Below are 26,709 nucleotides of genomic sequence, written 5' to 3' on the forward strand. Positions count from 1 at the left end.
CCGGCTCTTATCCCACAGTTCTCATTCATTTCTGTGATTCATGAATAATCCCTGTTATAGCCTTTCATTTTAGAGTCAGTTCTATACTGGTTCTCTTTCCTGAACCATTTTCCAGACTGCTAATATAAGCAATGCTTAATCCTCAGGTTAGAACTATTGATTCTTGGCCTAGCTTCCGCATTCAGTACTTGTTTTCATGGCTGTGCTACTTCTGTCTTTTACTCTGTTTAAATTGACTAGAGTCAGAAACATTATGATTTAGAGTTGGGCTGGCTCCTGTAACAGTATAAAATAGCAGTTGTAGTCAAAATTTCCCTCTTATGAACCCTGTTTTGGTCTGGTTAGAATTTAGAGGAATTTCTATAGTCTAAATCTAATCAGTTAAGATAGCTTTATATAAAAGCTGGATCTTTGTGAATGCAAATACTGCTTTTTCTGATTGTTTTCCTCCTAATCATGTGTTTCCTTAGCTGGTTTCAAGGAGTCAAGGCAGTGCAGTGTGTATAAGCTGCATAAAGGAAAGTCTTTGGCATTAGTCAACTTTGGGTCATATCCTAATTTGCCAGTTAATAGTTGTGTGACCTTGAGCAAGTCACTTAATCTCTTGAATTTTCTGTTGCTTTATCTATAAATTGAGGGCAATAATGCCTGTTTCATAGGGTTGTGGTGAGATGCAAATATAATGCATGTGACATACAGAAGATATGCAATAAACATTAATAGGAAAAAATAGGCACTATACATTTTAGGTTACTTTTTTGGCTACCAGTCTTGTGCTTGCCGTCTCTACTGAAGTTAGATTTGTTTGTTTATATGAAGGTCAGTCTTGAGGTTAGAAGATGAGACTAGAGTGAGAGGAAGAGAGAAGAACACAGGTGAAATTTATCTGGGCATTTGTCCTTGAAGATTTTCTTCACTAAAGGATTTTTGAGATTGTAGATAACAGCAAATTGCCCTCTTGAGAGGCTGAAAGGTGGTTTTTTAATTTTTAATTTTTTATAAACAGCATGCTGAAAATAATCAGACTCTCACCTTTGCTCTATTCTTACCATTAGTAACCTGACAATTGTAATTTTAAAGTCTTTTCATAACTATTTAAAAAGTAATAGTATTTAAAAATTTTGCTTTTGAAATTCTGTAAACAACTTACCCAAATCTAAGCCCTGCTGTTTGGACTTATCATGTAGTTTGACAAGTGTGTATTTCAAGGCTATTCATAACTTTTTCAAATTAATCTAAATAGTAGTACTCTTAAATTTATATCAGTTCTCTTCTGACCATCCTAGGTACTAAAATCATTATCTTTCAAATACTTTCACCTAGAGCACTGATTACATTATATAGAAATAGAAAATTGAGAGATTATTCATTTTATCTCAATTATTATTGTAAAATTTAATAATAACAATAATGGACATTTTTAAATAGACAAAATTCTATATACTTTCACCACCCTACACAACTGTTAATTTTTACATATTCCCTAACAGTCTTTATCTATATGCATACGTTTTACATAGATGCAATTATGATATACATGCAGTTTTATATTTTGCTTAGTACTTTATTGTAAATGTTTTTTACTTATTAGGATCTCATAAATGTCTTTTCCATGAATGTATTTTCTCAACCACCTATGTGACCACCTCTTGTGCCAAGCATATTCAGTTGAGTTCCTTCCACTCTAGTTTTTAATACTTGAAGAACATTTTATTGCAATTGCAAGAAAAAGTTCAGCATTTCACTATTCATTTTTGCTGTATGTTTTAACTTTATCTCTGCCCTGGTGTCAAGCCAAATGAGAGACACAACCCTATTTCTTGGATTCTAAAATTTTACTCATTTCAGGTAACCATGTTCATAGTATTTCTTAGGCGATTTAGGGATGTTGATGAGTTTCCACACAGTGGATAATTCAGAATTGAATTAGACTTTCCCATTCTTTTTTAATTTAATTTTTAGTTTTTAAAAATTATTTTATTGAGAACACATTGGTTTATAGCATTATGTAAATTTTAGGCATACATCATTATATTTTGTCTTTTATATACAATGCGTTATGTTCACCAACAAAAATCTAGTTTCCATCTGTCACCATACATATATGCCCTTTTACTCCTTTTGCCCTCCCCCAACCCCGTTCCCCTCTGGTAACCACCAATCTGTTCTCCTGTATATATGTATGTGTGTTTGTTTGTTTATCTTCCACCTATGAGTGAAATCATATGGCAGTTGTCTTTCTCTGTCTGACTTATTTCATTTAGCACAATACCTTCAAGGTCCATCCATGTTGTTGCAAATGGCACAATTTTGTCTTTTTTATGGCTGAGTAGTATTCCCTGGTGTGTGTGTGTGTGTGTATACACCCCACATTTTCTTTATCCATTCATTCGTTTGATGGGCTCTTCAGTTGCTTCTAAGTCTTGGCTATTGTGAATAATGCTACAGTGAACATAGGGGTGCATATATCTTTTTGAAATATATTTTCATGTTCTTCAGACAAATACCCAGAGTGGAATAGCTGGATCATATAGTAGTCTTATTTTTAATTTTTTGAGAAATCTCCATACTGTTTTTCCACAGTGGCTGCACCAGTTTGTATTCCCACCAGCAGTGGATGAGGGTTCCTTTTTCTCCACATTATCTCCAACACTTGTTATTTGTTGTCTTTTTAATAATGGCCATTCTGATGGGTGTGAGGTGATATCTCATTGTAGTTTTGATTTGCATTTCCCTAATAATTAGTGATGTTGAACATCTTTTCATGTGCCCGTTGGCCATCTGTATATCATCTTTGGAAGAATGTCTCTTCATGTCCTCTGCCCATTTTTTGATCAGGTTGTTAATTTTTTTTGTTGAGTTGTATGAGTTCTTCATATATTTTGGAAATTAACTCCTTGTTGGATATATGATTTGCAAATATTTTCTCCCAGTTGGTGGGTTGACTTTTCATTTTGTTCTTGCTTTCCTTTGCTGTGGAGAAGTTTTTTAGTTTGATGTAGTCCCATTTGTTGTTTTTTCTTTTGTTTCCCTTGCCTGAGGAGACATTGTATTCAAAAAGGTACTGCTAAGACCAATGTCAAAGAGTGTACTGCTTATGTTTTCTTCCAGTAGTTTTATGGTTTTAGGTCTTGTGTTAAGTCTTCAATCCATTTTGAGTTAATTTTTGTGTGTGGTGTAAGATAATGGTCTACTTTCATTCTTTTGCACATGGCTGTCCAGTTTTCCCTACACCATTTATTGAAGAGACTTTCCTTTCTCTGTTGTATGTTCTTGGCTCCTTTGTCGAAGATAGCTGTTCATAGATGTGTGGTTTTATTTCTGTGCTTTCAATTCTGTGCCATTGATCTGTGTGTCTGTTTTTCAGCCAGTACCATGCTGTTTTGGTTACTATGGCTTTGTAGTATATTGTGAAGTCAGGGAGTGTGATACCTCCAGCTTTATTCTTTTTTCTCATGATTCCTATGGCTATTCAAGGTCTTTTGTTGTTCCATATAAATTTTAGGATTCTTTGTTCTATTTCCATGAAACATGTCATTGGGATTCTGACTGGGATTGCATTGAATCTGTAGGTTGCTTTAGGTAATACGGACGTTGTAACTATGTTTATTCTTCCAATCCGTGAGCATGGAATGTCTTTCTATTTCTTTATGTCTTCTTCAATTTCTTTCAGTAATGTCTTATAGTTTTCAGTGTATAGGTCTTTTACCTTGATGGTTAAATTTATTCCTAGGTATTTCATTCTTTTTGTTATATTGTAAATGGGAGTGTATTCTTGATTTCTCTTTATGCTAGTTTGCTGTTAGTGTATAGAAATGCAACTGATTTTTGTATGTTGATTTTGTACCCTGCAACTTTACTATATTCATTAATTTTTTCTAATAGATTTTTTGTGAATTCTTTAGGGTTTTCTATATACAGAATCATGTCATCTGCAAATGCTGACAGTTTTACTTCTTCCTTTCCAATTTCAATCCCTTTTATTTCTTTTTCTTGCCTAATTGCTCTGGCTAGGAATTCCAATACTATGTTGAATGAGTGGTGAGAATGGGCATCCTCATCTTGTTCCTGCTCTTAGAGGAGTAGCTTTCAGTTTTTCACCATTGGGTGTGATATTCGCTGTGGGTTGTCATAAATGGGCTTTGTGTTGATTTATTTTCCTTCTATACACATTTCATTGAGACTTTTTATCATAAATGGATGTTGGATCTTGTCAAGTGCTTTCTCTGCATCTATTGAGATGATCATGTGATTTTTATTCTTCATTTTGTTAATGTGGTTTATCACATTGATTGATTTGTGGGTGTCGAACCCTTCCTGGATCCCTGGAATAAATCCCACTTGATCATGATATATGATCCTTTTAATATACTGCTGTATTTGATTTGCTAATATTTTGTTGAGGATTTTTGCATCTTTATTCGTTAGCGATATTGGCCTGTAATTTTTCTTTTTGTGTTGTCCTTGTCTGGTTTTGGTATCAGGGTAACATTGGCCTCATAAAATGAGTTAGGAAGCATCCTATCCTCTTCAGTTTTTTTGGAAGTGCTTGAGAAGAATAGGTATTAAATCTTCTTTGAGTGTTTGGTAGAATTCATCAGAGAAGCCATCTGCTCCTGAACTTTTTTTTTTATTGGACTTTTGTTTTTTGGGAGGTTTGTGATTGCTGTTTCAGTCTTTTGTCGTTTGTCTATTCAGATTCTCTATTTCTTCTTGGTTCAGTTTCGGGAGGTTATATGATTCTAAGAATTTATCCATTTATCCATTTCTTCTAGGTTATTCAATTTGTTGGTGTATAGCTTTTCATAGTATTCTCTTATAATCTTTTGTGTTTCTGTGCTATCTGTTGTAATTTCTCCTCTTTAATTTCTGATTTTATTTATTTGAGTCTTCTCTCTTTTTTCCTTAATGAATCTGGCTAAGAGTTTGTCAATTTTGTTTACCTTTTCAATGAATCAGCTCTTAGTTTCATTGCTTCTATTATATTTTAGTCTCTACTTCATTTATTTCTGCTCTGACTTTTATTATTTCTTTCATTCTACTAACATGGGCTTTGTTCTTCTTTTTCTGATTTTTTTATGAGTAGCATTAGATTGTTTATTTGAAATTTTTCTTGTTTCTTGAGGCAGGCTGTATTGCTATAAATTTCTCTCCTAGTACCATTTTTGCTGCATCCCATAGGTTTTGGTATGTCTTGTTTTCATTTTCATTTGTCTCCAGGTATTTCTTGATTTCTTCCTTGGTCCAGTAGTTGTTCAGTAGCACGTTGTTTAACCTTCACATATTTGTGACTTTTCCAGCTTCATTCTTGCAGTTGATTTCTAGTTTCACACTGTTGTGGTTGGGAAAGATGCTTGATATGATTTCAATCTTCTTAAATTTATTGAGGCTTTTTTTATTTCTCAGCATATGTTCTATCTTTGAGAATGTTCCATGTGCACTTGAGAAGGATGTGTATTCTGCTGCTTTTGGATGGAATGTTCTCTCTCTGTCTCTCTCTCTATAAAGTCCATCTAGTCTAGTGTTTCATTTAAGGCATCTGTTTCCTTGTTGGCTTTCTGTCTGGATGATCTATTCATTGATGTAAGTGAGGTGTTAAAGTCCCCTACTTTTATTGTGTTGCTGTCAATTTCTCCCTTTAAGTCTGTTAATAGTTGCTTTATATACTTTGGTGCTTATATATTAGGTGCATATGTGTTAATAAGTGTTATGTCTTCTTAGTGAAATGTCCCTTTTATCATTATATATTGTCCATCTTTTTCTTTTGATATCTTTTTTGGCTTGAAGTCTGCTTTATCTGGTGTAAGTATGGCTACACCTACTTTCCTTTGCTTGCCATTTGCTTGGAGTGTCATCTTCCATCCCTTCACTCTGAGCCTATGTTTGTCTTTAGAGCTGAGATGGGTCTCCTGGATGCAGCATATTGTTGGGTCTTGTTTTTAATCCATCCAGCCACTCTGTATCTTTTGAATGGTGAATTTAATCCATTTATATTTAGACTGATTATTGATATATGAAGGTTTTCTGATTGTTCTGTATTTCTGTTGTTTCTTTTTCCTTGTATTTCTGTCTGCCATTTCACTTTGGTGGTTTTCTGTAATATTTTTCTGAGTTTTCTCTTTATTTATGATATGTGACTCTGCTCTGTTTTTTTGTTGTTTTTGTGGTTACCGTGAGGTTTGTATAAAGATCTCATAGATGAGATACTCCCTTTTTTGCTGATAGTGTTTTATCTCCATTAGCCTATGCAGGCTCTGTCCTCTTTCTCTTCCTCTTCTGCGTGTTTTTCTTGTCACAAATTATCCTTTTTTGTGTTGTGATTTTGTGACCAAATTGAAGTGGTTACAATTATTTTTGATGCTTTCTTTCCCTTTAGAGTTTATGTTATAATTAAGTGTTTAGTAATCTATTCTGATATAGAGTTGGATTTTTCTGATTCTGTCTCTTTATCTCCTTGCTCAATACTTTGTAAACTTTTGCCTTTTTGTTTCAGGTAGGAGGGTTCCTTTCAACATTTCTTGTAAGGTAGGTCCAGTGATGATGAACTCCCTTAGCTTTTGTTTGTCTGGGAAAGCTTTTTTTCCTCTTCATTTCTGAAGGATAAAGTATTCTTGGCTGATAGTTTTTGTCTTTCAATATTTTTAATATATCATTCCACTGTCTCCTATCTTTTCGAGTTTCTACTGAGAAATCTGCTGATAGTCTAATGGGGGTTCCTTTGTAAGTTATTTTATTCTTTCTGGCTGCCCTTAATATTCTTTCTTTGTCTTTGACTTTTAATAGTTTTAATATAATATTCTTTGGAGAAGGTCTTTTTGTGATTAGATAATTAGGATTTCTATTAGCTTCATGTACTTGTATATCCAGTTCTTTCCCCAGGTTTAGGACATTCTCAGTTATTATTTCTTCCAATAAGCTCTCTCCTCCTTTCTCTCTCTCTTCTTTTTCTGGGATACCTATTATCCTTATGTTGCTTTTTCTAATTGAGTCAGATATTTCTGATAGAATTCCTTCATTTTAAAAAGGTCTTTGTTCTCTCTCCTCTTCCACCTGAATCATTTCTAGATTTCTGTCTTTGAGCTCACTAATTCTCTCTTCTATATGGTCAGCTCTATTTTCAATGCTTTCTACTTTATTTTTCCTCTCATTAATTGTGTTCTTCATCTCCAGAATTTCTACTTATTTTTTTTTAGAGTTTCAATCTCTTTGGTTAAGTACTCCTTCTGTTTATTAATTTTATTCCTGAGCTCATTTAACTGTCTTTCTGAGTTTTCTTGTAATTTGTTGAGTTTTTTCATGACAGTTATTTTGAATTCTCTGTCAGTTAGATTATAATCTTCTGCGATTTCAAGTTTGGTTTCTGGAGAGTTGTCATTTTCTTTCTGTTCCACTGTGTTACTGTAGCTGTTCATGGTACTTGATGAGTTGATCCTCTGCTGGTGCATTTGTGGTAGTAAATACCTTTCTTCTTTGGGTAAAGCTTTGGTTACTTTGGTTCTGAGCTGCTTCTGGTTGTATTTGAGAGCCTGCACTTTCCACCTTCCACTGCCTCTGCTAGAGGCATCATCAGTGCTCTCCTTGTGCTGTTTTTGCCTCTGAGGTTGCTGGTGCCTTGCTGCTTATGATTTTGCTGCAGTCTCAGGTGTTGCCTCTGGAGTCACCAGGCTTCAAGCATTTCTGCTGCTCCTGGGGTCACCTGGGTCTTGTGTCCCTCCACTGGCTTTCCACAGGCTTGGGTGCTTCTGCCCCATGCCCTACCTGTGCTGCTACTCCCAGATTGTCTGGGAGTGCTGACAGCTGGTGCCAGGGGTGCTGGGTTCATAGTCGTCACTGGTGCTGCCAGGGGCCTGGGGTCTTGTATGCAGCCCCTGCTGCTAGTAGAGCCAGTTTCAGGGGTGCTGCCATGGGGGGCTGGGTCATGGATTCTGCTGTGGTTTCTGTAGCCTCAGGTCACAGGTGCCACCCACCACTGCTGGAGGTGTGACAGCGGCTAAGCCATGAGTGAGTGTTGTTGCTGCCCATGCAGTACCTGGTCACTGGCATGTGCTGGTTTACTTTGATACCTCAAGTCAGGGCATCACTCCTCAGCTGGGAAAATCCTAGTTTTGGATACTGTTCTCACTGCTGGAAAGACTGGCACCATGCTGGAGGAGGGGGAAGGGCTGGGTCACTGGCTTCACTCTGTGTCCTGAGTCTTCAGGGCATGTGTGCCACCCTCCATTGCTGGGGTGAGGGCAGGAGTTAAGCTGCTAGTGCCACGTCTGCCACTGCAGCCCAGCCTTTGTTTGCTGGTGCACGCTGCTGGTGTGAAGATCACGTTTTGGATCGCTGCTGCCAGGGTTGGGGAGGGGGCTGCTCCCCTAGTTCCACTGTCTCTCAGAAGTCCAGTCTACTCATCTTCAGATGTATAGATGGATGGATCTCTCTAGCATTTTGGCATGCTGTGCAGGGAGTTCTTTGTTGACCAATGGATGTCTGGTTGTAACTTAGAAGGGAGAGACAAAGGGAACAACTCACTCTGCCATGATGCTGACATCACTTGTGTGGACTTTCCCATTCTTAAAAAGTCTCCCAGCATGTCTGCTCACTTGTCCCACTTATGGCCATGTTGTTAGCCCTGCCTCCTTTTGCTCTCCTTTCCTTTTCTCCTCCATTTCCTCTCCTCTCTCCAATTTCTATTAATGTTTATACATGTCAGGTTAGCTACATTTTAATTTTTTCCTTTCAATCTATTCTCTTGGAGTTCCCCTTCCATTCTGAAGTAGCTTATCAAGGTATTTCCCTAAATGTACACAGTTTCTTCCTAAAGAAAAAATCACCAATATCACTTGGCAAAGTATTTTTTCTGCATTCTGTTGCACAGGTTTTTCCATAAATTGTTGTTCAGTTGATTTTGATTGGTTTTTAGAGGATTCCTTTAGACTATAAGTTTACTTAGACCTGAGTAATATTAAAATTTGGGTGAGAGTTTTACTTTATCCTCTTAAGAGAAAGGTTAAGGAACACTAAGTTGACATTATAATTAAATTTCACTGGTTGTTTTAAGGTTTATATGGAATAGAATGATAACCTTGATTAACAAATCCTCTGAGAAGATAGCTCCTTTATAACAGCCTCAGTAAAAGAGAAAAAAAAATCATTAGTCTCGTGAAACAGGATTGTTGTGATTCTTGTGGCCTAAAGACAATGTTTTTAAGGGCAATGCAGTTTCTATTTATCTGCCCAAGTTTGATGATAAACAGTGCTTGGCGTAGGTAAAATAGTGAACTTCGTAGAACCTATCTTGCGTTCTTCCTGGTTTCCTCATTTGATACTTTTTCCCTATTTGTGAATGACTTCTTTGAGCATCTACTACTCTCCTATTCTTTAATCTTCTCTCCTCAATCTCTAGCACATTAGAAAAATAGTAATCATTTATATTTTCCCAAATGGCAAATAATAATAAAATAACCTTAAAATTTCCAACTGGCTAATAATAAAGTTAAAACATTAAGCAGATATTTATTTACGGGTTAAACCAGTTATTAATAAGTTATGTTTATATGGAGACTGAAGACAGGAGTTGTGTGTGATATATCTATCTATCTATTTCTTTTTGAGGTTAGCACAGTGCCTGACACATAGTAGGTGTTCAACAATGAATGAATGAATGAATTAAAGACACTTTGTTTAAAGAGTTCCAAGATACTGATAGAAGATATGAAAGAGTACAAAGTCAGGGAATTTTAGACCATTATTAGAAATACTCTAAAAGCTGACCCTGAAGATAGACCTGAATTAATCATTTTGGTGTAGCCAGAAATGAGGATGTGGGGTGTGTGTGTGTTTGTGTGTGATAGAGAGAGAGAGAGAGAGAGAGACAGAGACAGAGACAGAGAGAGACAGACATACAAAGAGAGAAAGAGAGAGATATGGAAGGAGCACATGAGAGGTAGTTTACTCTTCACCATAGAGGAGAAAGAGTAGATGTCTTGAATCTTCAGTATCCATTCTATGTTAAAGTATTCCCTGCCAAACTGTGCAGGTTGTACCTTCAATTTTGGATTGAGCATCAACTCACTTGCCACCTGTCATTTGCCTAGGAAAGATGTGATTGATTTTGATTCCAGACACTTCTCTGGAGGAAGAAGGACAGAAGACAAGAAAGTATGTGGGGACTACAGAGTGCATAGGAAGGTCTTACCCAAGGACTGAAAAGGACTTTGTGCATGCATGTGTACATGTGTGTATATGTGTGTGTGTGTGTGTGTGTGTGTGTGTGTGTGTGTGCGTATGATGAGTTAGGATTGAGTCATTCTGTGACCACTGGTTATTTTCTTTATTTCTGTATTGAATAAGGAAAACAGATAAGTTGAGGATGGGCCAGTAGGCAGGAATCAGATTAGGCAAGGTCTTAAATGACATGGCAAAGAGTTCAGTTTCATTTTAAATATAATGGCAACTTAAGGGAACAGGGTTGAGTGGTATGATGTGGGGAGAAGTGGTAGTAGAGAGTGTTTTAGACTGGGGCAAGAGAAGTAGAAGGTTTCTGGCTCAAACAAGAGTTCAGTTTCAAACAAAGGTGAAGTTTGGTTTGTGATCCCGAGTGAATAGATGAAGTTGAGTCTTCCAGATACAACTTGCAGTTGTTTTCTCAACTTTTTAGATGAGTTAAAATATCTTGACATTGTCTTATTGCTATCTTCTAAAACACGTACTAGGATTTTCTTGTATACTATGGGATAATGATGACACATTTTGAAATGATACATGAAATATAACTTAAAGCTGTGAATTAATAATTTCTGTTTTAATTTAAATTGTCACTTGCCTTGAGGTTTTTTTGGGCTAAGATGATGCTGCCGCTCAAGTGATGAATTGTGGTGGTGTTTACAGAAAATATTTTCTGATGTTCACAATCGTAATTATAATAAAAATTGGATTTTAGTAAAGAGTTACAGTTTCTGAAGAAATTATTGTTTTTGTACTTGAACTGCTGATTATTTAAATTGAAAATGTTCCAACCTCTTTTGTCCTGTCAGTCTAATAAATGATGACATAGATACTGTTTATATACTCAAGAAATAGGACAAGAAGAAAGAAAACAGGAAGTGAAGAGAGAAGATAGAGAAGTGGAGTGGATGAATGAGAAGGAGGAAGAGTGGACAAAAGAGACACAAAAATGGAGAAGTAGAAAAAGAAGAGACCTATGCCACTGAAAGTTGTGTAATTAGGAAAACAAAAGCCACCCTAAATATTTGCAAGGGAATTTACTATAGGGAGTTAATTACCAAAGGTATTGGTTGGGCTGGCGAAGCAAAAAGTGGATGATGAATTTACCAAAAGATCAGCAACTGCAGGATGCCACTGTCACGCCTAGGACTAGCAGAGAAAAAGTGAAAATGGTGTTAAACAGAGCCTGTCAGTCCTGTGATGCTAATATTGTTGGAGTACCACAGCTACTCTTGGAGCTGCTGCTGCTTTGCAGAAAGTCCAGGAGCCTGCGCTTCTATGATGTAGACAGCCTATAGTCTTGATGATGCTGTACTTACTTCAGAGGATGCTGGAGTCTGCAGTCGCGCACTGCTACCCCTACCAGAATTGCACTCCTGTTGCAGAAGCCAGTATTTGCATGATAGTTATCTGGTGCTGTACTGTTGCTGGAGTCAGAGCCCGTGATCAAACTTCTGCTGAGGTTCTTGGAATATTGCTGCTGCCTCTGCAGGAACTAGAAACAGAAAGAAGAAAATAAAATGGTTTATCTTCTCCTGCCATCTAATTTTCACCAGTGTTTCCTAGTGGCAGAACTGAGTTGGAAACCAGCTATCAAGGGAGTGTGAGAAATGTAGTCTACAGGCTTCTAGCCCCCTGATATAAAAGGAGAACATAGAAGGGCAGGAATGGAGGTAAGAGCCAACAAAGAACCAAGACAGAGAAAAGTTATAAAATATTGGTTCTTTAATCATAAGAGAAAAAAAGCATTTTGTAGCTTTTCTGAGCAATGTCAAGACCCTTTCTTCCTTTTTTTCTGGTTGAAAGAAATGATTAAGTTATAGGAACTAGTAGAAAACCTGGAAGGTGAGGTATCAATTACTTCCAAGTATTTTAGTTCCAAGAAACAAAAAAATGGACCCTGGTTAACTTAATAAGAAAATGAATTTATTATAGGGGTATTGGATAGCTCTCAGAAAAGTGGAATAACTAGTCACTGGAAAAGATAGAAATTGGGGTAGCTCTGGATAGCTAGTTTGCAGAAACTAGTGGATGTTACTTATTCAAGGTGCTACTTGCTGTTTGTATGAATCAGCTTCTCCAGCTTCTGCTTAAAGTTCATATTACCAGTAGAGAGGCAGTCTGGCTTACTTTTGGTTAGTTGGCCACCCTTGGTCAGGGAAGAAGATGGCACCTTGATTGACAGCTACATCAAGATTATTTAGTAGTTGAGGACTCATTTGTCAAATTAATTTTGAGGTGTTAGAGGAGAATGGATACTAGGCAGGTAAAACCATAGTAACTGAACCTTGTTTTGGATTAGTAGTAGGTAGCTCAAGATCATAGCCAAAAGTTCTGGAGTACTTAGTATATAATAGGCACTCTGATCTCTTGTAATAGTATATTTGAGGAAGTTGTCATTATTATCCTCATTTTACAGATGAGAGAAATTGAGAGGTGCACTTCTGGTGATGGTGGATTAGGCAATTTGGACTAACTCTCCCACTGAGAACAACTAGAAAAGCTGGATCAAATATAAAAATCATCTATTTGAAGGTATCAGAGAGCTAACACATCAAAGAAGACTATGGAGACAAGATCTTGAAGAAGAAGGAAACCCAAAGAGGTGAGCTTGGCATGTGAGGCTTTTTTCCCTTAGGAGAAACTTCTATTTCCAGTAGAGGTGACTGAGAGGCTGAGAAGATGAGAAGAGCTTTTGACACATTTGTGGAATGGGGCTAAGGGAGCAACAGTTTGAGTTCAGAATCCACCAAGAAGGGAGATTTCTGACTAAATCCCCTAGGCTTTGGGTTGGGACCCTGAAGGGCTATGATTTAGGAATAAGGGTGAATGAGAAATAGAATGGTCTACTTATAAGATAAAACCCAGCTTAGAATTATCCTTATCATTGATTAGATTAAGGATATCCAGGATTGTTAATGACTCTAGCCACCTCTTAAAACAAAAGTAAATCCTTTCTGGAGGAAGATAACATCATCCTAGGCCTCAAATAATTTCTACAGATTTTACATAAAATGTCTTGCATGCACACAAAAATAACCAGGCACATAGGAGACAAGATCATATGACTGAAACTAAGAGAAACAAAGACCATAGCAACAGACTAACAAGGGGTTCATATAATGGAGTTCTCAGATGCTCAATAGATCAAGCAGACAAAAAATTAGTAACAACATAAAATATGTAAACAAAATGATTAATGTGTTGTACCTTATGACATATATAGAGCACTGCAGAATACATATTCTTTTCATGTGCATATGGAATACCAAAATTGATCATATCCTGGATCATAAAGCAATTCTTAGCAAAAATCAGACAATTAAAATGTATGGAGTATGTTCTCTGACCACAATGCTGGAAATCAATAATAAAAAGATAATTAGGAAATTCCTATATATTTATAAATCAAGAAATCCACTTCCAAATAACCCAAGGATTAAAGAAGAAATCACAAGGAAATTTTAAAAATATTTTTACCTGAACGATATTGAAAATACAATTTGTCAAAATTTGTATGATGCAGCTAAGGTACTTTGAAGGTAATTAATAGCTTTAAGGGCATATATCATAAGAGAAGAATGGGTGAAAATTAATGATCTAAGCATTTATCTCAAGAAAGAAAGAACAAAAATTCCGGAAAATTAAGCCCAAAGAAAGCAGAAGGAAGTAAATAACAAAGACAAGAGAGAAGTTAATGAAAGGAAAAGCAGACATAAAATAGAGAAGATCAACAAAGAAAAGATTAATAAAAATGGTAAACACCTGATATCACTGATGAAAAAACAAAAGAGAGAGAAGGTACAACTTACCAATACATCACTATAGACCTTATAGACATTAAGAAGTAATTAAAGGATATTATAATCAATCTTATGACAATCCAGTTAAAAATTGATCGATAGGGACAAATTTCTAGAAAAATGCAACTTACCAAAATTGCTACAAGAGGAAATAGAAAACTTTATCTTGTGACTCTTAGTGAAATTGAATCCGTAATTTAAAAACTTTCTCATACAGAAAATTTTAAGACCAGATAGCTTACTAGGCATATAAGAAGGAAATAATGCTTATCTTAAACTTAAAGATTTATCTTAAAGTGCTTATCTCACTTAAAATGAGAACTATATAAAATTCATTTTATGAGGTCAGCAAAACTTTAATACTAAAACTTGCCATTACTATAAAGGAAAATTACAGACCAAATTTTACTCAGGAATGTAGATGCAAAAATCATAAAAGAAATTAGCAGAAATCTATCAAGAAATAAAAAAGATAATAGAACATGATTAAATTGACCATGATTAAATTTCAGGAATATAAGATTGGTTTAACATTTGAAAATCAATCAATTTAATTCACATTAACAGAATAAAGGAGAAAAAAAACTGATAGTCATTAGATATAAAAAATGTATTTGATAAAATCCATTATCTATTTTTAAGAAAAAGTCTTAACAGGGACTGGCCTGGTGGTGTAGTAGTTAAGCTCTCATGCTCCTCTTCAGCAGCCTAGGGTTTGTGGGTTTGGATCCTGGGTGCAGACCTACACACCTCTCATAAAGCCATGCTGTGATGGTGTCCCACATACAAAGTAGAGGAAGATTGTCACAAATGTTAGCTCAGGCGCAATCTTCCTCAGCAAAAAAAAAAAAAAAAAAAAGAGAAAGAAAGAAAGAAAAAAGTCTCAACAAATTAGAATTGATAAGAACATCATTAATCTTATGAAAAATATTACAAAGACTCTACAGCAGATAGCATACTTATGATAATATGTTGAAGCATTTTCTTTGAGATAGGGAATGAGAAAAGGATGCCTACTCTTACCATTTCTGTTTAGTCCTAGCCAGCGCAATAAAGTGAGAAAAAGAAATGCGTTGTGTAGGGATTTGGAAGGAAAAAATAGAACCTTCATTATTTATAGATGTTGGTATGGAGAGAATTAAAAAAAAATAAAGATTTTAGCAAGATTTCTGGGTACAAAGTTAATATACAGAAATCAAGTATATTCTATATAAATACATCACCAGAAAATAAATCTAAAATATGATGACTAACATCAAATAACTAGAAAATAAATATAAGGCAAGATATGCAAGGCCTTCACACCAAAAACTATGAAAGGTTATTTAGAGACATTAAATAAGAATTAAATAATGTTGATAGAATGGAAGGCTCAATGTTATTAAAATGTTAATTCTCCCCAAATTGATGTATAGATTCAGTGCAATCCCAATGAAAATTCCAGCAGTTTATTTTAATTTTTAAGTAAACTGATAGGCTAATTCTGAAATTTATGTGGAAATTTAAAGGCCCAAGAATAGTCAAAGACACTCTTTGAGAAGTACAAAGTGAAAGTAGTTGCTGTACCAGATATTAAGAATTATTATAATTTTACTATAGTTAAGACTTTGAGTTAATGCTGCAGAGGTAGACAAATAGATCAGTGTAACAGAATGGAGAATCTAGAAACCATACCATAAATATACAGACACTTGGATTTATGACACAAGAGCACGGCAGAGCAGCGTGGGGAGGTTATCTTTTCAATAAATGGTGCAGGGTCAACTGTGATATCCTGGTGGAAAAAAGTTTGTATTTTACTTCTATCTTACTATACCCAAATATCAATCTCAAACCTAAATGTGTAAGCAAAATGATAAAGTTTCTAGAAGATAATTTAGGAAAATATCTTCATGACATGGAATGGGGAACGAATTCTTAGGAGAAAAAGAGCAGTAACCGTAAAGCAAATGATTGGTAAATTGTATTATATTGAAAAGAACTTCTGTTCACCAAAAATACCACGTAGAGAGTAAAAGCAAGTCAGAGTAGAAGGTATTTGAAAATTTGGGTAAAAATTGTACCATGACTAGGGTTGTGGGAATTAAGTGAGAAAACATGAGTGCCTAATAAAGTGTATAGCTATAGTATTTGCAGTTAATAATTATTTATTTTTTCTTCTATTTTCTCTCTAATAATACCTCACGGGGCTGTCTAGCTGAGGCTTTATAAAGATAAGAGAAATAGAAATGACACACTATGCGATGTTTAATAATTAACTAAGGCTAATTTAGATATGAATGTATACAGTAAAGTACAGTAATATGTCATTATAACTTATGTGCTTCTAGTGTTAATTTCCAATTATTCTTCATTAAGTTATGGTGAAATGCTCAGCCAGGTGTGGCTGAAGGAAATAGCTTTGTTATGGACCCAGTCAGGTCATCTCTCATTTTATTGGTTCTTCATTGTCCTCAAATATGATCCTCTGTTTCATTTAAATCTACTTCCTACTCATTACGTCACAGAATTATAATTCAGTAGATCTGAAATCTGGTCCTAGGAGTGAAGGAAAAAGTTTTCTAGAATATTCTGATTTTTACCTCTTTCACTCCATTGATGGGTTTTGGCTAGGGGTTAGCAAATTATTGCCAATGGTCCAAATCTGCTCTATTCTCTTTTTATATGACCTGTGGGTTAAGAATGGTTTTTACACTTTATTTTGTGTGTGAGGAAGATTGTCCCTGAACTAACATCTGTGCCAGTCTTCCTCTACTTTGTATATGGGACGCCACCACAGTGTGGCCTGATGAGCTGTGTATAGGTCCGTGCCTGGTATCCAAACCTGTGAATCCCAGGCTGCTGAAGTGGTGTGTGCAAACTTAGCCACTATACCACCAGGCTGCCCCCTACACTTTTTTTTTTTAAAGCTATTTTGCTTTGTTTTCATTTTTTGAGATTTTTTTTTCTTTCAAAGATTCACTCTGAGCTAATATCTGTTGCCAATCTTCCTCTCTCTCTCTTTTTTTTTTCTCCCCAAAGCCCCAGTACCTAGTTGTCTATTCTAGTTGTAAGTCCTTCTAGTTCTTATTTTTGAGCCACTGCCACAGCGTGGCTATTGACATACGAGTGATGCAGTTCTGTGCCCGGGATATGAACCCAGGCTGCTGAAGTGGAGCGTGCCGAGCTTTAACCGCTAGGCCATCAGGGCCGGCTCGGCTTTTATATTTTTAAGACGTTAAAAAAACAAAAGAGGGGCCAGCTCGGTGTCTACTAATCTGAAATCTATACATTGTATTGGTTTTCTTCCTTGAGAAATCAAGAGGAATTTATTTCTGTTTAGCTTGAAATATTCAGTTTACTATTGCCTCCTTCTGGCTAAAAGTATGTTTTTTTGAGGAACTTTTGAATATAAATTGTTTTCGTCTTCAGAATGTGATTATATATGGTTGGTCTCAGCATTAGGTCATCTTTTCTTACATCCTTTGCAAAGTGTGGACCAGCATGAAACAACTGTAAACTGTGGATGGAACTAGAACAACCATCTTCATCATCACCCCTGAGTGTCGGCACTCCTTTCTCCCGATGAAATTTTGTCCTAGCACTGTGAGAGTTTGCTTTAGCAGAGATTAAGCCAGTCGGAGTAGAGTAGGTATGGAAGGGTAGTATAAATGCTTCGTCCTTCCTTGCTGTGCAGCCTATCAGTTCACCCTTCGTTACTTCTAAATAGTCTGGCAATGAGCTACATTGCTAGAAAAGCCTTGTCTACATCCATATTCTAAACCTTTGACTCTGATGTTAGAAACTACTGAGAGCCTCGTTCATAAATGTTATTATTCATTCCATAAGTGGCACATCAGGCTCAAATATATCTCCAGGATTTAAATATTACAATGTTTAGCCCCATCATCAAGGTGATCACAGCCAAAAGAACTGCTTTGAGTACCTGCAGAGCTTTGCCAGAATTCAGTGTTAGCTTTTGACTAGGCTCCAGGAGCCAGTGGTGAACCTAGACCATCTGGTCTGCTTCCGCGCTTTCAGTTCTTGCCAAACAGAGAGGCAACAATTTGGTGCATTTGTATTAATAATAGGTTTAGTAAGGGGTGATGAATTAGGCTTTCAGGTAGCTAAATGTGACAAGATGAGTAGGGCTCAACTTTAACAATCTTTTGAATACTATAAGCTTAGAGTGAAAAAGAGAATGTGAAAACACATAAGGAGTGAAGTTCAGGAGGGAACTATAATTTATAAAGCAGCAGACACTGTGCTATGTGCTTTACATATTTCATTTTATTAAATTACAGCAAAAAATCTCAGAGGAAGGTGCTTATTTTAGAGATGAAACTCAGAGATCAAGTAATTCAAAGTAGTATATGAAAACCCAAGTCCATCTATCTTCAGTACTTGACTCTTATGATACAGTTGCCACAAGTAGATACTAGACCAAAAGGAGAAAAGCCCAATAATAAAACAGAAATTTGAGACCCCTTTAACTTCAGCTTCATCATATTGTGTTTTATTGGTAAACCCAGTTGTGTTTGATCCAAAGTTCTTTTCTGGGAATGAACTGCAGAGAACATCCTGATCTCTATTTTGGTTGTTAAACTCTAGGAAGAAGCTCTTTTGACTTTGCCTTAGTAGAAACACACAAGGGCACTTCTGTGGGTATGAGACTGAAGAGAGATTTTACATAAGAAAAATTTTAAAGTTTACTCAGATATTTTTGTAGATGTACTTTGTGGTAGAGTCTCCATGCACCTAAGAAAAAGGAATAAGGAAGAATTAGAAAGTATTAATACAGTGGGTAGAAAATGTAAATAATCTAAAGATATACATTGATCAGACTTTGGCTGAGTAATGTCTATTTTTTTTAAGTAATTTTATTGGGATTATAATGGTTTACAACATTGTATAATTTTGGGTGTACATTATTGTTCATCAATTCCTGAATACACTTCATCGTGCTCACCCCAAGTAGTCTAATTTTTATCCATCACCATACATATGTGCCCCTTTGTCCCTTTTGCCCGCCCCCCAACCCCCTTCCCCTCTGGTAACCACTAATCTGTTCTCTTTATCCATGTATTTGTTATCTTCTACATATGAGTGAAATCATGCAATATTTGTCTTTCTCTGTCTGGCTTATTTCGCTTAACATCATACCCTCAAGCTTGATCCATGTTGTTGCAAATGGGACGATTTTGTCTGCTTTTATGGCTGAGTAGTATTCCATTGTATATATATACCACATCTTCTTTATCCATTCATCTGTAGAAGGGCACTTGGGTTTCTTCCACATCTTGGCTATTGTGAATAATGCTGCAATGATCATAGGGGTGGTAATGTCTATTTTTGAATTGTAAAGTTTATAAAAGATAAGAAGAAATCTACCAAGGAAACCCTCAATAGTTGTTAATAGGCTGTAAAACAAAATAAACTAACAATTGATTAATTAATTCACTGATGTATTCATCAAACTTTTATAGTCCACTGTGTGACAGCATCTTTGCTGGCATTGGGGAATACAAAAATGGACAAGACATGGTATTTTTCTTTATCCATAAAATCAGTTTATAATACTTAACCTTAAAGGATTATTGTGTGTGTGAGGTTTAAATAAGAGAAAATATTTAAATTGTTATAAAGCACTTAGCCACATAATAGGACCTCAATTAATAACATAGTCTAATAAAGGAGACTAAGAAGTTATCGAGATATGTGCAAATACTGTTGGGACAACTCCTCAGAATAAGCGGCACTGAATCCCGAAGAAATCTGAACTGAATTGGGAAGCTTTGATTTCTGGAAGTAAAAATTTAGAGCAATTCAAAAGGTTCTCATCAAACTCCTACTTTAGTCAGAGATACTTTTGAGGATGTGACAGTTTCAGTAATTCCTAGTATTTTACCGAAGAGTCGTTCTCCACTCTACTAATGCAGTGATTTAAGCTCTTCGGATTTGTTTTCCAAGCCTGGTTTTTAAGCATCTGACCTTGATCAAATTGCTTAATTTCTTTTGCCTCAGCCTCATCATATAAAATTGGCATGATAGACTTACTTCATAGGGTAGTACTTAACATGCCCGAAATGGGAAGCAGTCAGTAAATTATTATTTTTAATAATGTAGTACTTAGTGGTATCATAGTAGTCTCTGACTGCTGCTTGATTAGTCTTTGCCATGGTCTTTTTCTTTCTTTAACCTTTCAACTAATGGGGAAATGCAGAAGTTAGACGTCTGTGACATATTTTTTTCTATCAAATGGTGGAGAAGGGAGATGTTTCTCAGTATACAAGTAACTGGTTCAAGTGCCTCTCTGGTTGGCTATATGATATATTTTGGTTACTTGCAGAAAAAGATAACTTTATAGAAGTTCGTGTCCAATATGCTCAATTTCTGTTTTATAGAGAACATGTGGGATTAGGTTTATTATAGTCCTATGAAGCAAGGAAAATAATTTTGCTCTTATTTTACAGATGCGGGAACTGAGACTTAAATAAGTTAGGTGACATTCAAAGTCATACTGTGAGAGGCAGGACTTGATCTAGGTCTTTTGAGTTTGTATCTGCCTCCTTTTCAGAGCAAATTTTATGTATTAGCTCAGCCATCATGTGCTATGTCCAGATGAAGTTACCCATAAAACTCAGAGAATATGCTTCAAGTTATCATCTTTCCTTTATGTTGCTGATAAGCCACTACCAGGCAGTTGGGCATGTTCTCAATGTTTCTGTGTTTCCTTCATATACCAGATACGTATTTATAAAAATATTATTGATAAAGATTAGGTTCCTAGGATGAGCCAAAGAAAACTTACCTAACAAATAATATAATGTTTTTGACTGGGTTTCCTACTCTTTTATTCATTGCAACATTATAGTATTTCAGCTATATTTTAAGTTTTGTGGGTCAGTCTGGGGACCTAAAGATACTTCTGTGGGATATGGATTTTAGGTTACAACCAACCAATTTAAGAAAGATAACTTTGGAATATAATCCAATTGGAAGTTGGAGACAGTCTGCATAAATACAGAGTTTGGATCAGTAGTACAGGAAACACAAATCAAGATAGACTCTTACCCTACCTTAAAGGGTTCGTGAAGATTAAATGAAGTAATATATGTAAAGTACCTAATGCAGTGCTTACCTCAAGAATTGCTGGTAGAGTCTCAAAAAATGATGGCTCCTGCCTCTCTTCCTTTCACCCGTGTTACTGATCCTTAATGATTACCAGCACTACTTAATATAATCTCCATTCTGTCTCCTGACTAGGGCAGAACTTATCTTGTCTTACCACTAGATTGCTAGCCAGTGTGTTGTCAAAACCTTTTCAAGAATCTTTATAACTGCCAGCATTAATGAGTAGGCACCTACTCACTTTGAGTAGGCAATTAACTCCTGAGAGTTTTATATCCTTGTCTTTTGTGACATTCTCAGTCAGGAAAAATGTCCATGTGTGTTCCTTCTGATTTTCTTATTCTTTCCTACCTTTAGGCAAAACAAAAAGAGTAAACATAGTTGTATATTGGTGTTAGATATTATGATATTTTAAAACATCATGATTTATATAACATCAAATAAACTCATTGAAATTTCTACCCTTGTGGAGTTTACATTCTACATCAGTGTTATTTCCCTAAGTAATGACTGTAATAACCTTCTAGTTCCATACATTTTTGCTTCTGTTAATACTCTTTCAGTTATAATTCAGGCATAACAGGCCACAATTTTGAAAGTATACTGTATTTAGGTATTGTAGAAAGAAAACTGAAAGTGGGTAATCTTTGCTCTACTTCTAACTCTCCTCTAGCTAAATGTGCAACCTTGGGCAGGTTACATAAACTCCTCCAACCATGTGTAAAATTAAAATGTAAGATTGGGTTGCCTCTAAGGTTCCTTCAGCTCTAAAAAATTTCTGTTTCTGAAGTTTTAAAAAAGGTATATAAAGTAGCTTCTCTATAGAAAGTGTTGTTTTTCTAATGTCAACTCATTGAGGATCCAGAATTCATGCTTTATTTTAAGTTAAAATTGCATTACCTAGCATAGTGCTAAGCACATAGAAGATATTCACTAAGTACCTATTGAATTACATTGATTCCTTAGATTGTCAAGAACTGAAAAGTCTGAGATTTCACTTTGCTTACGAGATAGCTTGCCACACTTTCATGGATGCTTGTAGAAGATGAGACTCTGTGTCAGAGGTGAAGGACTGTTGATTACTTACAGCAATAGCAGTGGCCAGAGTGTCATCATTTGTGCCAATTCTCTGAACTCCTATTCCCATAGGGTGACATGAAGAGGGCCATATTATACCTGCACATGCTATGGGTTGAGTTATAGGAAAGGAACTCTGAGCCTAGAGACCCCAAATCTTTTATAATGTGCAGTAAGCATGCCCAGCCTTTGCTCCGAAAGGAGACATTACCTTTATCTTCCAAGGGTATAAGCAAATCTGCCCTTGGCTTTGGAGGCAGATTTTATCTTCCAAGTCTGTTTTCTGTACAAACATCCTTGAGAAAATAGTACAGAAAAATGAGAAGTCAGTGTCTCTGCTCACAAGACATGTTGAAACAAGAGACCCATGGAGAATTGTCTTCCAACATAGAGGCTTTATTAGGGGTTATTGTTATATTAAAGGATGAAAAGGCAAATATATATTTCATTGTATCTGTCTCTGTCCACTAAGATAATAGAAACTGATAAACATGTGACCTTTATATAAAAATCAGAAAGGGGTACTCTGAAAGCAATATTTAAGTAAATTCTTGAATATTGCTAAATACACAGTTCAAACATTTGACTACATTTACTCTTTGAATCAAGGAAGATGGAAAGGCAGCTCATATAATAATTCAAGTGTTTTACATATAAAGTAATGAGGCTGCATGTGGATGTCTGGGGATTTAGAGTGTGTCAAAAACACAAGATGAACACGTTGTATGATCATATGAAATTTAAGATTTCTTTTAAATTTCAAAAATAAGTTTATTTCAAGACTCTTCTTCACTTTATCAAATTCTTTAATGAAAAATGAAGCCCCAGGGGCCGGCTCAGTGGTGCAGTGGTTAAGTTCGTACATTCCGCTTCTCGGCGGCCCGAGGTTCACTGGTTCGGATCCTGGGTGTGGACATGGCACCGCTTGGCAAAAGCTATGCTGTGGTAGGTGTCCCATGTATAAAGTAGAGGAAGATGGGCATGGATGTTAGCTCAGGGCCAGTCTTCCTCAACAAAAAGAGGAAGATTGGCAGTAGTTAGCTCAGGGCTAATCTTCCTCAAAAAGAAAAAAAGAAAAAAGAAAAATGAAGCCCCAGATACCATATTTATGTTCTTTTGAGGTTCTGTTAATAAATATAGATGTACTCTTTATGTTAAGTAGGAATTAGCTAGCAACTTGACTAGTGTTGCTTACGAATAAACAAAACAAAATAAACAATAATCCCTCCCCACCCCCCCCCCCACAACCAGAGACCAATGAAAACAAACCAACAACCAAAATTACCATCTGTATCTTTAAATTCTTAAATGTCTTTTGGAATTCGTTTGAGAAAGTTAGATTGGTTTTAAAATTTAGTACGGTGACTCACTTGCAGCTGTTCCAAATAATTGGTCATGAGCTTTTTATACTATCTGGCTTAATTTAACAGAGTACGGCTTCCTGCTGTTTTTTCCCTTCTGTGATCAAGAATCTGAAATATATACATCTTAAGGGATTATCTCAATTGTTCATATTAATAATAATCTACTACTGTATAGGCTTTATGAAGAACAGTTTTCATACACTTTTTACTTTAGAGACTTTCATTTGGATAGATAAAAATAATAGGAATTCCGAGAGATTATGTATTTTTAAAATAAGAAAGTCATGTTCATTGCATCAATTTAGAAAATTAGGACATATAAAGGAAGTACTCCTTTCTCTTAGGGATAGCTGCTTTAACATTTGGTATATGAGCTAATTACTATGTCTTGACATCTGATGTATTGCTTCTGTAATGATTAAAATTATCTATTATGACTGTGGTGGAAGTCAAGAGATACATAAACAAATAGCAGTCCTGATCCATTGAGAAACATTTTCCTTTGAACAAAACAAAACAAAACAAAACAAAACAAAACACTTCCCTACTCACACTAGCAACAACAACACAACAGCAACAAAACAAAAAGGTACGCTCCTAATAATCTTGACTTAATAAATACTAGCTACTTGAGAACCAAAAACATGAATTAGCAGGTGCTTGACTGAGTTACTCAAGATCTTTATATAGGTAAATGTTTTTTTCCTGGCCTGTTTTTATGGCCTTAAATCAGAGTCTGTACTGTTGCACTGCAATGTCCAAGTCTGTTGCATGTTCTTGGTCCTCCTTTTTCCTGTATGGAGGGGGACCACAACTTTTGTAACACATGCATTAAAGTTAATCTCTCTAGCTCTCATCTCAAGTGTATTTATTTGAAATATGATTATAGGAAAAAATGAACTGATTTTTAATAAACAGATCAGATCCTATACCTTTCAGTGAATATTGTTTCCTTTATAGTGGTCACCTTGGGAGACTTTGAGTTTATTCCAAGTATCCTGTCATTGCTGTTCACATTTTTTAGGGCTTAGGCATGGCCATCTTTTTGTAAGAGTGAGAGCAAGAGAGGCTGGGAGAGAGGGAGAGAGAACGAAAGTGAGAGTGAAAGATTGGCTGTTATATGATGTAGCTCCATTTTCACACTTTTAGCCACATCTTTAGAGAAGCGTCATACTGGGGACTCTGGTTGGGTCCTATTTGCGCTCTCATCTAAGACTTGACAGACATGTGGGCTAAAGACATGTATGTGTACAGAAGCTCATTGTCTCTCATTAAGATTAACACTGAGCATAGGAATACAAAGCATCAGTGCACTGAGTAGGGACAAAATAGTCTAGGTACATTTTCACGAAGCTGCATTCCAGCGACTCTTTAGCTCTGGTGGTCTTTGTTAGATATAAGGGTGCTAAAGTGAAGAGGAGAGAGAGAAGTAAATCTTGGTTCTGATTTTGTGATTAGTTTTTCAGCAAATATTTTGATCCTGTAGAATTGTAGTAATATAATTATTTAACTCTGAAAAAGAGCAAGTTGAGAATACTGAAATATAGAATTTTACCAAGGGTGGAAAAAGGTCAAGAATAGGTCTACTATACTGTTAAGACTGGTGCTGTAGAGTTTTTGAGTGTCAGAAAACAAGAACACTCTCTTTCCCAGTTCTTTCAGGGATACTCCCAAACTTTTATTATTCTTCTTAAACTTTCAACTCTTTTCTGATAACTTTTCACTTTCGATTGGTGACCTGACTTCCTACTTCATTGGGGAAATGGAGTCCATAACATGGGAACTCTCTCATTTTTAGATGTTCTACTTAATACTTGCTTGTATATATTTGCCTGTATTTTCATTTTGTAGTGAACATTTGTTGGTTACTTCTTCCAGGATATATTTCTATTCCTCCTATGCAACAGTATCCTAAATTTCTTAGTCATACAGTTAGGTAGTAATTAATTACTCTAGAATGAGATGTAGGGAATGTTCAGGAACAAAGATGATCTTGTTCTATACCCTTTCCTATATCCTTGTGCTATATCTTGTTTTAATTGTTGCTATCTTTTGCTAACCCTTAATTTTCCTGGCTAATTCTTACTCAGTTCTCTTTCTGTCTCTCTCTTACTCTCTCTCTCCAACTTTGTTGAAATATAACTCACATATCATAAATTCACCCTTTCTAAGTGTACAATTCAGTGCTTTTGATTATATTTACAGAGTTCAAACATCCCCAGGATCTAATTGTAGAACATTTTTGTTCCCCTAAAAGATACCCTGTACCCATTAGTACTCATTCCTCCCTTTCTCCGACCGAAGCAACCATTAATCTACTTCCTGTCTCTGTGGATTTGCCTATTCTGGACATTTCATATAAATAAGGTCATGCAACTGTTGTCTTTTGTGACTGGCTTCTTTCGCTTAGTATAAGTTTTCAAGGGTCATTCATGGTGTAACATGTATCTGTACTTCTTTTCTTTTTTATTGTAGTAAAATACACATAAAATTTACTGGTTTAATCATTTTAAAGTGTACAGTTCCGTGGCGTTCAGTACATTCACAAGTTGTGCAACCGTCACCACTGTCTAGCTACAGAACATTTTCATCACCCTGAAAGGAAACCCTGTATCCATTAAACAGTCCCTCTCCATCACCCCCTCTCCCAGGCACTAATTTGGCAACCCCTAATCTGCTTTCTGCCTGCATGAATTTGCCTGTTCTGATTATTTCATATGAATGGAATCATACAATAGGAGATCATTTATGTCTGGCTTCTTTCACTTAGCATAATGTTTTCAAGGTTCATTCGTGTCATAACATTAGAATACATCATTTTTTTATGACCGAGTAATCTTCCATTGAATGGATATACCACATTTATTATCTGTTCATCAGTTGATGGACATTTGGATTGTTTCCACTTTTTGGCTATGATGAATAATGATGCTATGGACATTTGTGTACAAGTTTTTGTGTGGATGTGTGTTTCCATTTCCCTTGGATATATACCTAGGAGTGGACTTGCTGGGCTATATGGTAACCCTATGTTTAATTTTTTGAGGAACTGTTTTCCAAAGCAGCCGCACCAGTTTACATTCTCACCAGCAATGTATGAAGGTTCCAATTTCTCTGTATCCTTCACAGCACTTGTTATTGTC

General features: G+C 35.8%; 1 protein-coding gene and 1 long non-coding RNA gene across 35 annotated transcripts in view; both read left to right on the forward strand.

Annotated features, from left to right (window-relative positions):
* The window catches only part of RIMS2 (regulating synaptic membrane exocytosis 2), a 573,066-nt gene that overhangs the window by 24,536 nt on the left and 521,821 nt on the right, over positions 1-26,709 (forward strand). The window lies entirely within an intron of this gene.
* LOC139085092 (uncharacterized) lies at positions 11,022-12,771 on the forward strand. The gene is made up of 2 exons (XR_011543126.1): positions 11,022-11,885; positions 12,632-12,771. It is a non-coding gene; the product is annotated as an uncharacterized lncRNA (long non-coding RNA).

Source organism: Equus przewalskii, chromosome 8, assembly GCF_037783145.1.
Source record: "Equus przewalskii isolate Varuska chromosome 8, EquPr2, whole genome shotgun sequence".
Lineage (NCBI taxonomy): Eukaryota > Metazoa > Chordata > Mammalia > Perissodactyla > Equidae > Equus > Equus przewalskii.